The sequence below is a fragment of the Bos mutus genome, chromosome X (assembly GCF_027580195.1).
Source record: "Bos mutus isolate GX-2022 chromosome X, NWIPB_WYAK_1.1, whole genome shotgun sequence".
NCBI classification, from domain to species: domain Eukaryota; kingdom Metazoa; phylum Chordata; class Mammalia; order Artiodactyla; family Bovidae; genus Bos; species Bos mutus.
Genome location: NC_091646.1, coordinates 50,580,601 through 50,593,529, shown reverse-complemented (window position 1 = coordinate 50,593,529; position 12,929 = coordinate 50,580,601). Strand labels below are relative to the sequence as shown.

The 12,929-nt window shown below is 49.5% G+C and overlaps 1 protein-coding gene across 1 annotated transcript in view; it reads right to left on the bottom strand.

The window, feature by feature from the left end:
- PAK3 (p21 (RAC1) activated kinase 3) overlaps nucleotides 1-12,061 on the bottom strand; it is a 130,079-nt gene extending 118,018 nt beyond the window's left edge. The window contains exons 1-4 of the mRNA XM_070365521.1: nucleotides 11,803-12,061; nucleotides 10,794-10,859; nucleotides 10,566-10,675; nucleotides 4,881-4,979 (exon numbers count right to left, since the gene is read on the bottom strand). The gene's annotated coding sequence lies outside the window, so the exon portion shown is untranslated. The remainder of the gene's footprint in view (nucleotides 1-4,880; nucleotides 4,980-10,565; nucleotides 10,676-10,793; nucleotides 10,860-11,802) is intronic.
- Between the last annotated feature and the right edge of the window lie 868 nt (nucleotides 12,062-12,929).

The following is a 12,929-nucleotide window of genomic DNA, read 5'->3' as shown; positions in this document are numbered from 1 at the left end:
GTTGACTCAAACAAGGTTACATGGTAGGAAGTAGCCAAATTGGGATTCAGAAGCTGGGGTAGCTAATTCCAGAGTCGGTGCTCCTAATGCTTCTTGCAAAAACTGGACTCACTAGAAAAGACCCTGATGCTGGGAAAGACTGAGGGCAAGAGGAAACGGGGATGACAGAGGATGAGATGGTTGGATGGCATCACTGACTCAAAGGACATGAGTTTGAGCAAACTCCAGGAAACAGTGAAGTACAGGAAAGCCTGGTGTGCTACAGTTCATGGGGTCACAGAGTCAGACACGCCTTAGTGACTGAACAACAATGAACAACACCACCTCTATCATAATGAATGAACAGGTTATTAGATATTTTGAGAAGTATAAAATACCATATAAATACAAGGGGTGGGTCTCTTTACTTAGCACTCCTCACTGTATTGAAGTGAATTCAGGTAGGTGCATTTTTCCCCTCCTAAATTTCAGTCAGTACTGTCAGTTTTATAATTTGCTTTCAGTTAAGTCTCAGCACATTGGCAGAATAGATCAAATATATATTTGCCAGGAAATTTCCCTAAAGCTGTCTCCTGGAGGAGGTGGTGGCTAAATCTTAATTAAGTACAAGATTTCCATTAAGGTCTAAAGGCTCACTTTTCTTCCTCTGCCTTATGCCCAGTGATAAAGTGCTTTGTTACACAATTTTCTATAAAGATGAACCATCTTCCCTGTGCTTAAGAAAGACATCTATGAGGCAGTCTGCTTTGGGAAGTGGCTTCCCTAATCCTGACTGCTGTTTCCAACCACTTATGGGCCTTCAAGGCCTTTGGATGTTGAAAAACCACTGGATGACATGATAAAAATTCCTCTAACCCCAAACTTCAAGACTGCTGCCCTGGACTACAGTTTCAAGTTGGTGACTTCATCTTTCTCATTCAAAGGAAATTACATCAAAGGCAGAGTCTGGGGCTTTCACCCTTTGCATTTCCCCCACTATGTAAGGTCCACAGAGGACTCTCAGTCTGAGCTGGTAAATGCCATTGGAATTCTGGGGTGGAGGGACAGAGGCACTGGATCTGTCCTGACAATATGCTGCTGCCCACCCATCCCTTTTAGTTTCTTAGCTGAGTTTCACAAGCAGCTGCTCTGAGTCTGGCATTATGCCAGGCATTGAGAATCCAAAATTGGTAAAGTGATGTGGTCTCTACTATTGAAGACGTTCTCAATCTAATGATGGGTGTTCATGGCAGGGTTGGGGGGAGCTGTTATTCCAGAGTACAGGCTCTTCCCTATGGTGTGCCAGAAAATACATCACATGGTAGCACAGTCGTATTTTGCACTATTTTTCCTCCAGGGAGACTCCAGCAGGGGCAGCCACAGACTAGGGAGACTCCTACAGGGTGCTGGTGTGGACTAGGGTGGCTCACAGCTCTGGCACCAGGCTCCTGATCTACTGGTTCACTCCTGGGTTTTTTTCTCACCCTCTGCAAGGAAATCTACAGTCTGTCTGGAGTGCAAGGAAGTTTCTTCAGCTTGTCTTTACCCCCGCCTACTGAGAAATTTCCTCTGTTGACTTGACTTTTAACAGCTGTTGAAATTCCAGTGGAGTCTATATATGCACATGCACACTCACAATAGAAATGCATTTTATTATCCAGCTAGCTCATTAACCTTCTCTTTCTCCTCCTTGAATACCATGATTCAGAGTAAACAGGGGAAAAGCAGACCTGGCTGGATGAGAGGTACCTGCTTGGAAGCATGACTGCCCTTTCCACGTGTCTAATCAGCAGGCAATTCCACATCAGAAACATAAAAGCAGACACCTGCATTTGCATAGGAAACCACTAACAGTGCTTAAAGAAATGCACGCCTCACCTTCATCTCCCCTTGGGAGGGAAATGAAGTGGCAAGTTAAGCCATAAACTTGGAAAAGACAAACAAACCATCTAAATTCTAACCTCTCTGGAAAGGACTGGCTAAGGTTCTGCCCATTAGAGATGATTTCTGCAAAAGGAATCTATGGCAAAAGGATGTAAAACTTGATCTAGGATTTGAGTTGCTTCTTTTTAATCCTAGACATAAATCTCCTTACTTTCTGCTAGAAAGATCCAGTCCCAATGGCACCTGCCTAAGAGCAACTCTCTTCCTTTTAGCTGAGGCTGAGAAGAGAACAATGGCAAATGGGGGGGGGTGACAGTTGTGATCATGAACACAACTGAGTGTGCCACAATGTGTATGTATGTGTGCATGTGAAGTAAGAAAGTGTGTCAATGTGGTAAAAATCAGTCTATGTGTATACATAGGGAAAGTTTTACATGGGTGTGTACATTAGAGTGTGGGTCACTATTTAGCACTATTGTGAATCTGTCAAAATGAGTGTTGCCATGTGTAAGTGTGATTACATGCAAATGTGACTGAGTTACAGTGATTGTGTCAGCACTGAGTACATGAGTGGAAGAGAAAGCAATCCAGAGTGTACAAAAACAAGAGTTTAAATAGGTGAGATTGTGTTTATGGTGTGAGCATGTATAAATGTGAACATATGAGCATGTATACACATGTGTGTGTCCTGGTGAGTTATGAGATGTGTAAACGTGTAACTGTAAGGAGGAAAAGTGATGACAGTGCAAATGTGTCACAGTATATGAAATTGAGTGTGTGTATGGACTGCATGAGAAACAGGCAGAGGAATGTCAACCTGTATCCGTACACAAAGTGTGTGTGATTGTGTAGGAATTTGGGAGTTAAGGGTGACTATATCATCTGTGTGGATGTGAGTCTGTAGGTATGACTGGGAGTGTAAGAACGTAAGAAGGAACATCAATGGGTGAGTGTATGAGAACGTGAGCATGGGTGTGTGTCAGTATGGAAAGGTGAATATGACTATGGGGACTTCCCTGGCGGCCCAGTGGTTAGGACTCTATGCTTCCACTGCAGGGGGCACTGGTTTGGTCCCTGCTCGGAGACTTAAGATGTCATGTGGTGGGCCAAAAATTAAAAAAACAAAGTTAAAATACAGTGCATCAAATATATTAAATTAAAAATAAAATAAATAAATGTATGTATCAGTGCATGGCAGTAGGAATGTACCAGTACATAGTGTGTCTGGAAATATGACCATGTACGAGGGTGAGGGGTTAAGGGTGATCATTGCTATAAATGTGTCCGGTGTGAACAGTGAGTGTGAGCCAGGGAGGTAAATATGATCACGTCAATGTACAAGAGTGTGTGAGTGTGCATGTTTTGTGTGTGCATGCACATGTGTCTATGTGAACAGTGGAGGGCTCCAAAATAAGATGCTGAGAGACACTTCAGGAAGTGTCTCCCCTGCCCCAAATCACAATATATGTTGAGTTACATGCACGTGCCTTAGCTGCTCTCAACCTCTATCTTCTCATGGGTAAGAGAGATGATAAAAATACCTACCTCGTGCTCGTATCACTTTTATAATCAGAAACAAAAACAGCAACTATCAGAAAAAAAAAAATACCTACCTTGCAGAGTTACTGTAGGATCAAACGGTCTCATGCAAATAAAAACGCCTAGCATAATGCTGGCAACAGTAGGTACTCAATAAATGTAAGTTATTATTGTGGCTGTCATTGAACACCCAGGAGAGACCCAGGGGCTTGCCTCTTGTTTTAGCCAGTTCTAGTTACCTTCTGTTGCTCCAGCTCTATAGAGGATCCCCTGCCAGGGCATCTCTGGAAAGCTGAATGCATCGGTATCAACAAGGCTGTAATTTCACACCTTCACTTTCATGGCCAAAAGTCTGGAGCTTCCCTCTCCATGAGAAGGCATCACAGAAACACCTGCCACTGAGTTGCAGTTCTCCTTTGTCCTGGAGGCCCAGGACAGGCTCAGTGTGAAAGAGAACTGCACTGCATATTCCTTGTTTCTTATTTGAGTTTGTTTGTTTTTCCCATGGGGTATTTTTTTTCTCTTTTGCTTGTCTGGTTTTGCCTTGGGCAATATGAGAGACATCTCTGCAACTGACAAAGAGACAGAAGACCAGACAGAGAGAGGGACAGTAAGATACAAACAGATAGCTAGACTGTAGCATATAGCAACAGAAGGCCAGATGGAGGAGACGAAAGAGGAAGAAGCTGTCATGGCCACCTGAGAGGAAAAGACACAGGTAGATGATCAGAGAGGCAAGCCAAGAAATCTGAAAGAAGTGGACAGGAAGAGAGAGAGGCTCAAATGGAAAAGCTGGTAGGGAACTGTCAGACACTTGAGCGAGACTAGGGAACTGTGAAATTTGGTCACTACTCCTGAAGAGCTTCAGTCTAGTTTACCTGCCAAGAGGAATATGCTAGAAACCATGCAAGACTTAGTTAAGGCAGCAGAGCAACAAGGGCTACACTACATGCTATGGACTCAGCGTTGTTGGAGAGTTGGGGAAGGACACACCCCCTGGCTGGGTGGGAAGACAGAGGGAAGGTTCTGGAAAGTTTAAGTTAAGCCTTCCAGACCCCGAAACTGGGATGGCCAGGATAGGGGTACGCTTTGAATAGGAAGGTAACATGAAGGTTATGGGGCGGTAGAAATAACAGGAAAGAATTGGTGAATTTGTCGCACGTGGCCGAAATGCCACTTCACTATCAGGAAAGCAAGAGGAAAGGAAATGACAGCTTGATGGGATGCGTGCCTGTTCTATACTAAAGCTCCTAGATGGCGCTTGACATTTGCAAAGGACTTGACAATGACTGTTAGCTTATTTTTCTACTCCAGGATGTAGGTCAAAGCTGTCATTTTCATATCAGAGATGGGAAACCAAGGGCAGTGGTATAAGTCCCCAGAAAGTAGGGTCTTTGATGGCAGGAGCTCTGGTGGAAAGGTGGCATTTACCTGAATTCCGAGATCCCTAACTTCCTGCCCTGGAATCCATGACTCACCTCACACCACCACTGCTGCAGGACCTCCGATGGGCTCAGGGCTGGGAACAGCAGCTGTCACAGGGTGCAAGGACTCAGCTGCTCTCTCTTGGGGGAAACCTGCCAAGAAAAGCATTGTGGGGGAATGGGAACCTCTTTCCCCACCTGCTCCTGCTCCATCTCCCCCAAACATCACACACACAAACACACACACACACTACAGAAAATCCTTTAAGAAGGCAGAGAGTCAGAGTCAAGAAGTATAAAAAAGCCCATGTACATCAGAGTCCAGACAGGGCACTGAACTGGGAGTTTCAAGTTGAGAATGGCTATCACTTCACCACTCTGAATCTACTTGCTAGTGAGTGGACCACCCTCAGCAGCTTGCGTAAGTGCTGAGAGCGCTCAGTCAAATATGACAGATGTGAAATATTTGCATATTGACAGGAGATGGTATCATCCAGTGGACAGGAGGAAGCCATGAGATGATGGCAAATGCAGGTTTGGCTCTGGTGATACCTGAGCTGCCTCAAGACCCAGCTGTTCAGCTTATTTCATCCTTAACCTCCAAGTCTCCACCATCATTTCCATTTCCTTCTCAAAAATGTCCCTCACTGAGTTGGTGAGCAGAGCACTTTGAGGTTCCCTAACTTTCTATCATCTCAGAGCTGCTGAGGGCCTCAGCCTCTAATCCTATTTGGAACTTTCCTCTAATCTCTGCCACAGGGATGTCTTCCCTAGTCTTCTCTAGATTTCTTTGGGTGAATACATCCAGAGCTTTTTAGGAGGTCACAATTTATCCTAGCTTCCCCCAAGAAGTTTCCATGCCCAACCACAAAGAAGACAGGGTCGGTTTAACCCCTCCCTTTCCTCACAGTCACTTGAGCCTCTCAAGGAGGAGACTGATATTTCCTTGACAGGACCCCAAGCTCTGCAATCCTTCTCCTTCCTTCCCTGCCCGCCTCTTCTCCACAGTCTTTGTCCTCAAAGAAGAGCAGCACCTATGGGCTAACTTCCAACGGGGTCAGATCCAAGCTAGCACACGCAGAGGGTCCTAATCTGAACACATGGATGGATGGATGGATGGATGGGTATTTTAAAGGTAGAGACAGTAAAATTGAAGCCCCGGGGAGCCAGGAAAAGCCCCATCATTCCCAATTCCCCCCTTCTAGAATAAAAAGACCAAGCCATCCCCCAGGAATGCCAGTTGCTGCTGGCAAGCCTCCCAAGCATGTCTGTCCCCTGGGGGCCCTAGCATTCCCTGGGCCCGTCCCACATGCACACTCCAGGCAGTCTTTCCAAATCCAACCCACTGCGCTGCTGAGCCGTATGCTGCCCCTCCCCCCCTGCATGAGACCATCCTACAAGGGCATGGGGTGGGGGCGAAGGAGAGAGGGCTGCCAAAGCTCCTGAGAGGGCTCAAAAAGAAGGGCCGCAGTAAGTCCCCTGCCCATCCCCTAGTGGGGAGGCACACTAGAGGACCTGGAGGAGGGCAGGGGGCAAGTGCACCAGCCAGTACTAACCAAGCAGCTCCAGGTTTGTGTGCCGGATCAAGAGCTTTCCTTAGGCAGACCTCCACTTCCCTTCAGCCGCTTGTTAACTCCAGGGCAGCCTGCTTTGAGCTGACTGCACAGCTGGAGCCAATGCAGGAGCAACAGCAACAGTAGGACACAGAGCTCCACCTAGTGGTCACACTCCTCCCACCCGTCTGGAGGTTAGTGTTGGAAGTCGGGAGTGGAGGTGTCCTGTGTGTGAGCACAAATGGGGTCAGGTATGTCTGAACTGCATCCAGTATCACTTCATATTTGTGTGCCTCTACCATGTCCTCTGTGTGTGTGTGTGTGTGTGTGTGTGTAGTTGTGTTTATATCGTATTGCATATGCATATCAGGTCAGTACCATATTATATATGTGCCCTGGGCCTGTACTGTGTTGCATGTGTATTCCATCTATTCTGTGCTGTGGGGTGCCTGGGTCTAATCTATATTGTGTATCATATGTCTATGCCACATTGTGTGTATCTTCTTGTGTGTTTATACTGCTTGTGTGTGCACCTGTGGCTCAGCCTCCTACTGGAGGCAGAGGTAGAGATCAGTGGAGCCCCCGTGTGCCTACCAACACCCCAGCCTTGCTGCCATCTTCCTGCCACCATCTGTCGGGGGATTAGGGTTGACACCTCTTTGGTGGGGGAGGGAATCTGTGAACAACCACTCTCTCTACTACAGAGCGCCCCCTCCCCATGGTAGGTGCCTGGTCCAGCACTGAAAATATCTGGGAATGTTCCAGAACCTTTTTCAGGCCCAAAGAAGGAAATTGGGCACTGGGGGTGGGATGGCTTCCTCTCTTAACTCCCAACCCCAGATGGGCCTGCAGGAAGCTGCAGCCGCCTAAGTTTCTTCTCTGGGCTGTTGGAAGTATTGGACCCCTTCTCCACAGGGAGTAGTTGCAGAGCAGGTTAAACACTGACACCCCGGGTATAAGGGGAGCTCTGTCAAAGGCATTCCCATTGAGGTCACTAGAGGGCGCAATTGTGCTGATTGTTAGGGGCAATGTCTTAAAAGTATAGAAATTCAAAAAGTCCACCTGGCTCAAAGAGAGAGCAGGATGGAGGAAGACAGAAGGAAAAAGATACAGACCCTAAGCCAGGCCCTTCCTTCACCTTCACCCCAAGAGTCAGAGCGACTATTGGGTATCTGTCTCCACCCCAGGGTATAAGATCTGGGTGAAATTCCCCATAGCGCGTTTTAGGGGCTTGGTTGAAGTGAAAAGTAAAAAGTGTTAGTCGCTCAGTTGTGTCCAGCTCTTTGCAACCCCATGGACTGTAGCCCACCAGGCTTCTCTGTCCATGGAATTCTTCAGGCAAAAATATTGGAGTAAGTAGCCATTTCCTTCTCCAGGGGATCTTACTGACCCAGGATCAGACACAGTCTCCTGCATTGCAGGCATGTTCTTTACCATCTGAGCCATCAGGGTCTTGGTTATAGGGGGAGATTCTACACGTGGGCATCTCCCCCCATCCGACCCCCTTCCCATTCATTTTAAATAAAAGTAAGGCCACACTGCTGAGAGAGATGAAATGTGTGTAGTGGTTGTGGACTTGTTTTGTACTGTCTTCCTCTAAATTAGAGGAATGCCCAAAAGTATTATTTAAAAGGGGTAAATTGAGGGGAAGGGCCTCTCCTTGAGTGAAATTTTTTTCATTACCAAGAACAAATGGACCCACTTCCTAAAATGTTACTACCATCTTAGGAACCACCTAGTTCACCCCGGTCATTTGAAAGACAAGGAAACTTGAGGCCCAGAGAAGGGGAAGAAACTCTCAGACCAGAACACTGACTTTTGGACTCCCATGGTTGGTTCCACTCCAGCTGTTTTTCCCTTTAAAACTTCCTTCTTCGGACTTTCCTGGTGGTCTAGTGGTTATGACTTCACCTTCCAGTGCAGGGGCACAAGTTCAATCCCTGGTCGGGAAATTAAGATCCCCCATGCCACATGCCACGGACAGAAGACAAAACAACTACCAAAAAAAACCCTTCCTTCTCCAAATCCAGGACCCTCCCCACCTCAGGGCAAAACCCTGGCCTCCATCTCCACTGTGTGGTCTCCAAGATTGTCCTATATCACTTCAGTGATCAGGCACCCAGGCCTTATCTTGGTTTCTATTCCCCACCAGAAACCTGTTTCTCTCTTTCCAGCCTTCGAGCTCTACTTCCTTCATTAAGCTTCCTGCCAGCACAGCCAGCTGTGGCTCTGCCATCTTGCCCTTCCTCACATCCCCCTGGGTGCCGTGCAGATCGCCCCAACCTGCAGATAACTGACCAAATGTGCAAACCAGACACGGATCCATTGCATTGATTAACATTTCCAATTAAACTCCGGGTTAGGCTATATTAGTGACTCCAGTAATCACCGTGGAAAGTGAAAAGTCCCTCAGTCGTGTGTGACTCTGCAATCCCATGGACTATACAGTCCATGGAATTCTCCAGCCCAGAATACAGGGGTGGTTAGCCATTACCTTCTTCAGGGGATCTTCCCAACCCAGGGATCAAACCCAAGTCTCCCGCATTGCAGGCGGATTCTTTACCAGCTGAGCCACAAGGGAAGTCCATGGAGGTAAATGCAAATACCTTCACAAGGAAGCGGGGCATGAGAGGAAGCAACACATTCTGAGAGGAAGTGGAAACAGGCTGCTAGACCCGAAGGTTCATCTGGTACCCCTAAAGCAGATTTGAAATATATGCCAGCCTGTCACTTGTTCGGAGGCTCAGGCTTCACACCTGAAATGGAGGACTCGGGTCCCTGGTGCCTGAAGTCTTGCCCTTGCCCGCCCCCTGCTGGAGAAGCCGAGTAGTGCCTAGTGCCGCGCTGGCAGCCGAGTTCCGCGCCCCTCTCCCCTCCAACCCCGGTCCCCGTAGAGGCAACCGCCTGGCCTCCAGCAGGTAGTGAGGTTGGGGGGAACAACAGGGGAGCTTAAGCTGAACTCTAGATGCCTCAGCAGCTTCACTTACCTTCTAGGGCAGTGGTTTTCGCCATCCCTGGCCTGCACATGGGCCCTTGGGAAGGAGGACTTTCTTTTTGAGCATGGACAGATACATACCCCCATCCCCCAAGCAGGGGCCCCAGGCCCAGCCCTGGCCCACCCCATGTACAATCAGTCAACCTACCGTCTAGGCCAGGTTAGAAGCTCCCTCAGTCCCTTCTGAGGCCCTGGCCCTCCACTCCCTTCTCCTTACCCAGGAGGAAGAGCCAGTTGTAGAGAGTACCCTGCTCATCATCAAACTTCTTCCCTCGACCGACCAAAGCTACCGGCTCCTGAAGGCAGCTTACCTGAGTAGGAATGCTACTGATTCCCCAGCTATGCAGAAATTGTCCCCCTAAGTCTGGGCTAAGCCACAGGTGCCTCAGCAGCAAAATTTCCTCTAGTTCACCAAGGAAATCAGGGCCTTTGGGCTCCTGGGAAAACGCTGCCTTTTTCTTCTTTCTCTCTGTGGTTTTATTCCTACCTACTCCACTGACCTTACCCACCTACTCTATCTGATTTCTAGACCTGATTTGGGTTTTTTTTTTGCCTTGGCTACCCACTTTGACTTCACAGTAGCTCAGCCTCTGACCTTGTAATAACAGTCTCTGATGGGAGTAGCACCTCCCAAGCCCTGCAGTTATTCCTCAATTCCCTCTCTCCTCACATCTGTCTGCTCCCCTCCCCTCAAAGACCTCAGCAAGCTGGCTTGCTCTATACTCCATTTCCGCCTCCAACTCTCAAAATCTGCTACCTGTGGGAATGGTCAGCTAGTCAGCTACTTGGAACGTCCTTAGGATGTTGTGGCCCCATGCCTGTACCCCTATCACAGGCGATCCCCCTTTTTCTGTTAGGTCTCTCCTACAAGGCCCACTTGCCTGCCTGGAGGCTTGGAGGGCCTGCTCCTTGACATCCCAAGGTCCTCCTGCCCTCGAGATCTCGCAGCTGTCAGCTTTTACCCGCGTTGTCCCAGTCTCTGGCTATTTTGCCTCTTTCATGGGGGAGGAGGGTATGATATCTGTATCAAGAAACAGAGGCTGACATGACTCTATACAAACCTGGGCCTGTTAATCGTCTATTACCATATTAAGCCCCTTTGCCCAAAGGTGTCTTGAGAGGCCTCAAGAACCAAATCGCAGACCTGCCCAATTATAACTTTGCAGATGGCCCAGTGAAAACCGCACTGACCTTTATACCTCGGTCATCCCAGAACAGGGCCACAGTGTTGTCACCAACAGGAATGGACCTCCTTCTGTTCCAACACCTCAGACAGCCATACAGTTGGCCTGGATTTGAGTCTGCAAAACCATGGGGGGAGCAAGACTAACATGGCTAAAGGCTTCCCTGCTGAAAACCAGTTCTTAAAAATAGCACTGCAGCCGCCCCCTTCATACTTCCCAAAGCCAAGCCACTCACCCTTCTCTCCTTGGCTTCTACAGACCACAGCCCAGAACCCTCAAGTCCAGAGTCTGGCACTAGATTCTGGAAGGTGGGACCAAAAAACAAAACAAAACAAAACAAGTGGGGCCTCTGGCTCCCTCCCTTCAGGCACCGCCCTCCCTCAGCTCCCCCACCCCACCCCTCCACCACCACCTGGGGACGGAGAGCCTGCCAGAACAAGAATCAGAAAGGTCCAAGTTCCCCCCTCCCAAAGTATGGCAGGTATCTTGGCAAAGCCAGTTCGCAAACTGAGGGCAAGGGCCCGGCAAGCTGAGGGGGACTGGGAACGGGGGCAGTGGACCTGGTGACCCTGCTCCCCAGACAAAGACAGAAGCCAACTGAGGGACCCTGGGCTTTCTAGGGACATTATTGCATCATTCTAGTCACCACAGGAGAAGAAAGGAGGTCTGCTCTGATTGTCCTCCTCCACCCCACCAAAAAAGGGGAGGGGGATGAAGAAAAAGAAAGGGGGAGAGGCATCCATTTAAGAAAATCGTCACTTTTTCCCTGTGCTTCTGTCTGGCTGTTCCTCCTCCCCCGGACTTGCCGGGCCGCGGCCACACCCCCTCCCCTTGTGGGGGCGGGGGCGGGGGGGAGCGCTGCTGTCGCTGCTCCAGTGTCTGGGGAGGGAGGCGGGAAGATGGTATAAGACCTACACCCTGACGTAGCTCTGGGGGCTGATTTTGCCTCAAGCGGCCCAGGCCCCAGCAAGCGAGTCTAGGACTTGACCCAGCGAAGGGGCCCTGGTCATCCGGGAATGGCCCCGACACACCCACTTGTCCGCGATCTCGAGCCGGGATCGTGCACGGTGCGCGCCGGGTGTCAGGGCTCCGGGGAGGCAACGTAGGGGACTCGAGGCCAGGGCTCCGCGACAGTGGGAGGAGGGTCCGAGCGGGTAGAAAATCGGCCCGGCCGCCTAAAAGCAGAGCCCAGCTGCCACCCCCTTCCCCAGAGCGAGCCGGGTACCATCCATCGTGGGATTTACCTGCCACTGGTCCAGCCACCCCGTCCAGACCTTGCCTCTCCCTCTGAGCGCTGGGGTTGGCTGGCGGGGCTGGGGCGCTGCAGCCCCGCGGCCGCAGCCGCAGCTCGGGCTCGGCCCGCTCCCCACCCCCCTCCCCCGGCTCTCCTCCCGCTCCTGCACACTCGTTCCGGGCAGGGGAAAGCTGGAGCCCCCCGCGCGAGACCCCAGACTGTCCGCTGCCCACAGCTGCCTGTCCGCGGTCGAGCCCTGCTCGGCAACCGCTCCCTCGCCCTGCTCCGCTATGACGTCACCCGGGCTCTGCACCGCGCGGAGGCCAATCAGAGAGGGAGCAGAAAACTAAAATCACCCTGAGTGGGCTACTGGGGACCAATCTTTTGTTTCCAGGCAGGAAGCGCCTGGGAGGGAAAAAAAAAAAAAATGAAGGGGAGGGAACAGGGAGAGGGAAAGGAAAAGGAGATGGAAACTTCTACACTGTCAGGGTTGTCTAGACAGAGGTGGGGCCGTAGAGAAAGAGGTGCACCTGACGGTGGGAGAGGAGGGGCGTTATTGAGTATAGCTTCTTCAACTGCCCCCCGCAGGAAGACTGGGATTTCAGGTACATTTTCAGGGAGGAAGTCTGTGCAGCTACACAATCACTCTTTACTGGGGGGAAATGCTTTGGATTTGGGACACCACCTGTCAGGCAAGCAGGTCACACTGATGGGAGTCTCCTGAATCCACAGTAACCTGAGAGGCAGATATGGTAGTGGGTGCAAAGAGATGACAATCTAGATAGGAAAAACACCCTTCTACACATGAAACACACATTAAAAAAAATCATTATACAAAAAGAGAACTATTAATCCACTTCAAATATATAGGTGTACATGTGCTGTGCTGTGCTAAGTCGCTTCAGTTGTGTTGCACTCTTTGAGACCCCAAGAACTGGAATCCCGTGTGTGTGTGTGTGTGTGTGTGTGTGTGTGTGTGATTATACTAACAATCGTTAAGATGTGGCTGTCTCTGTCCATCCTTTCACTGAAACACTTCATGGCATTGCTTGTCTTTAAGAAAAAGTTCAAAATTTTACCAATGTCAGAAGCCTTCTAAAATCTAACTTCAAATACCATGTTTTGTTACTCCAAAAT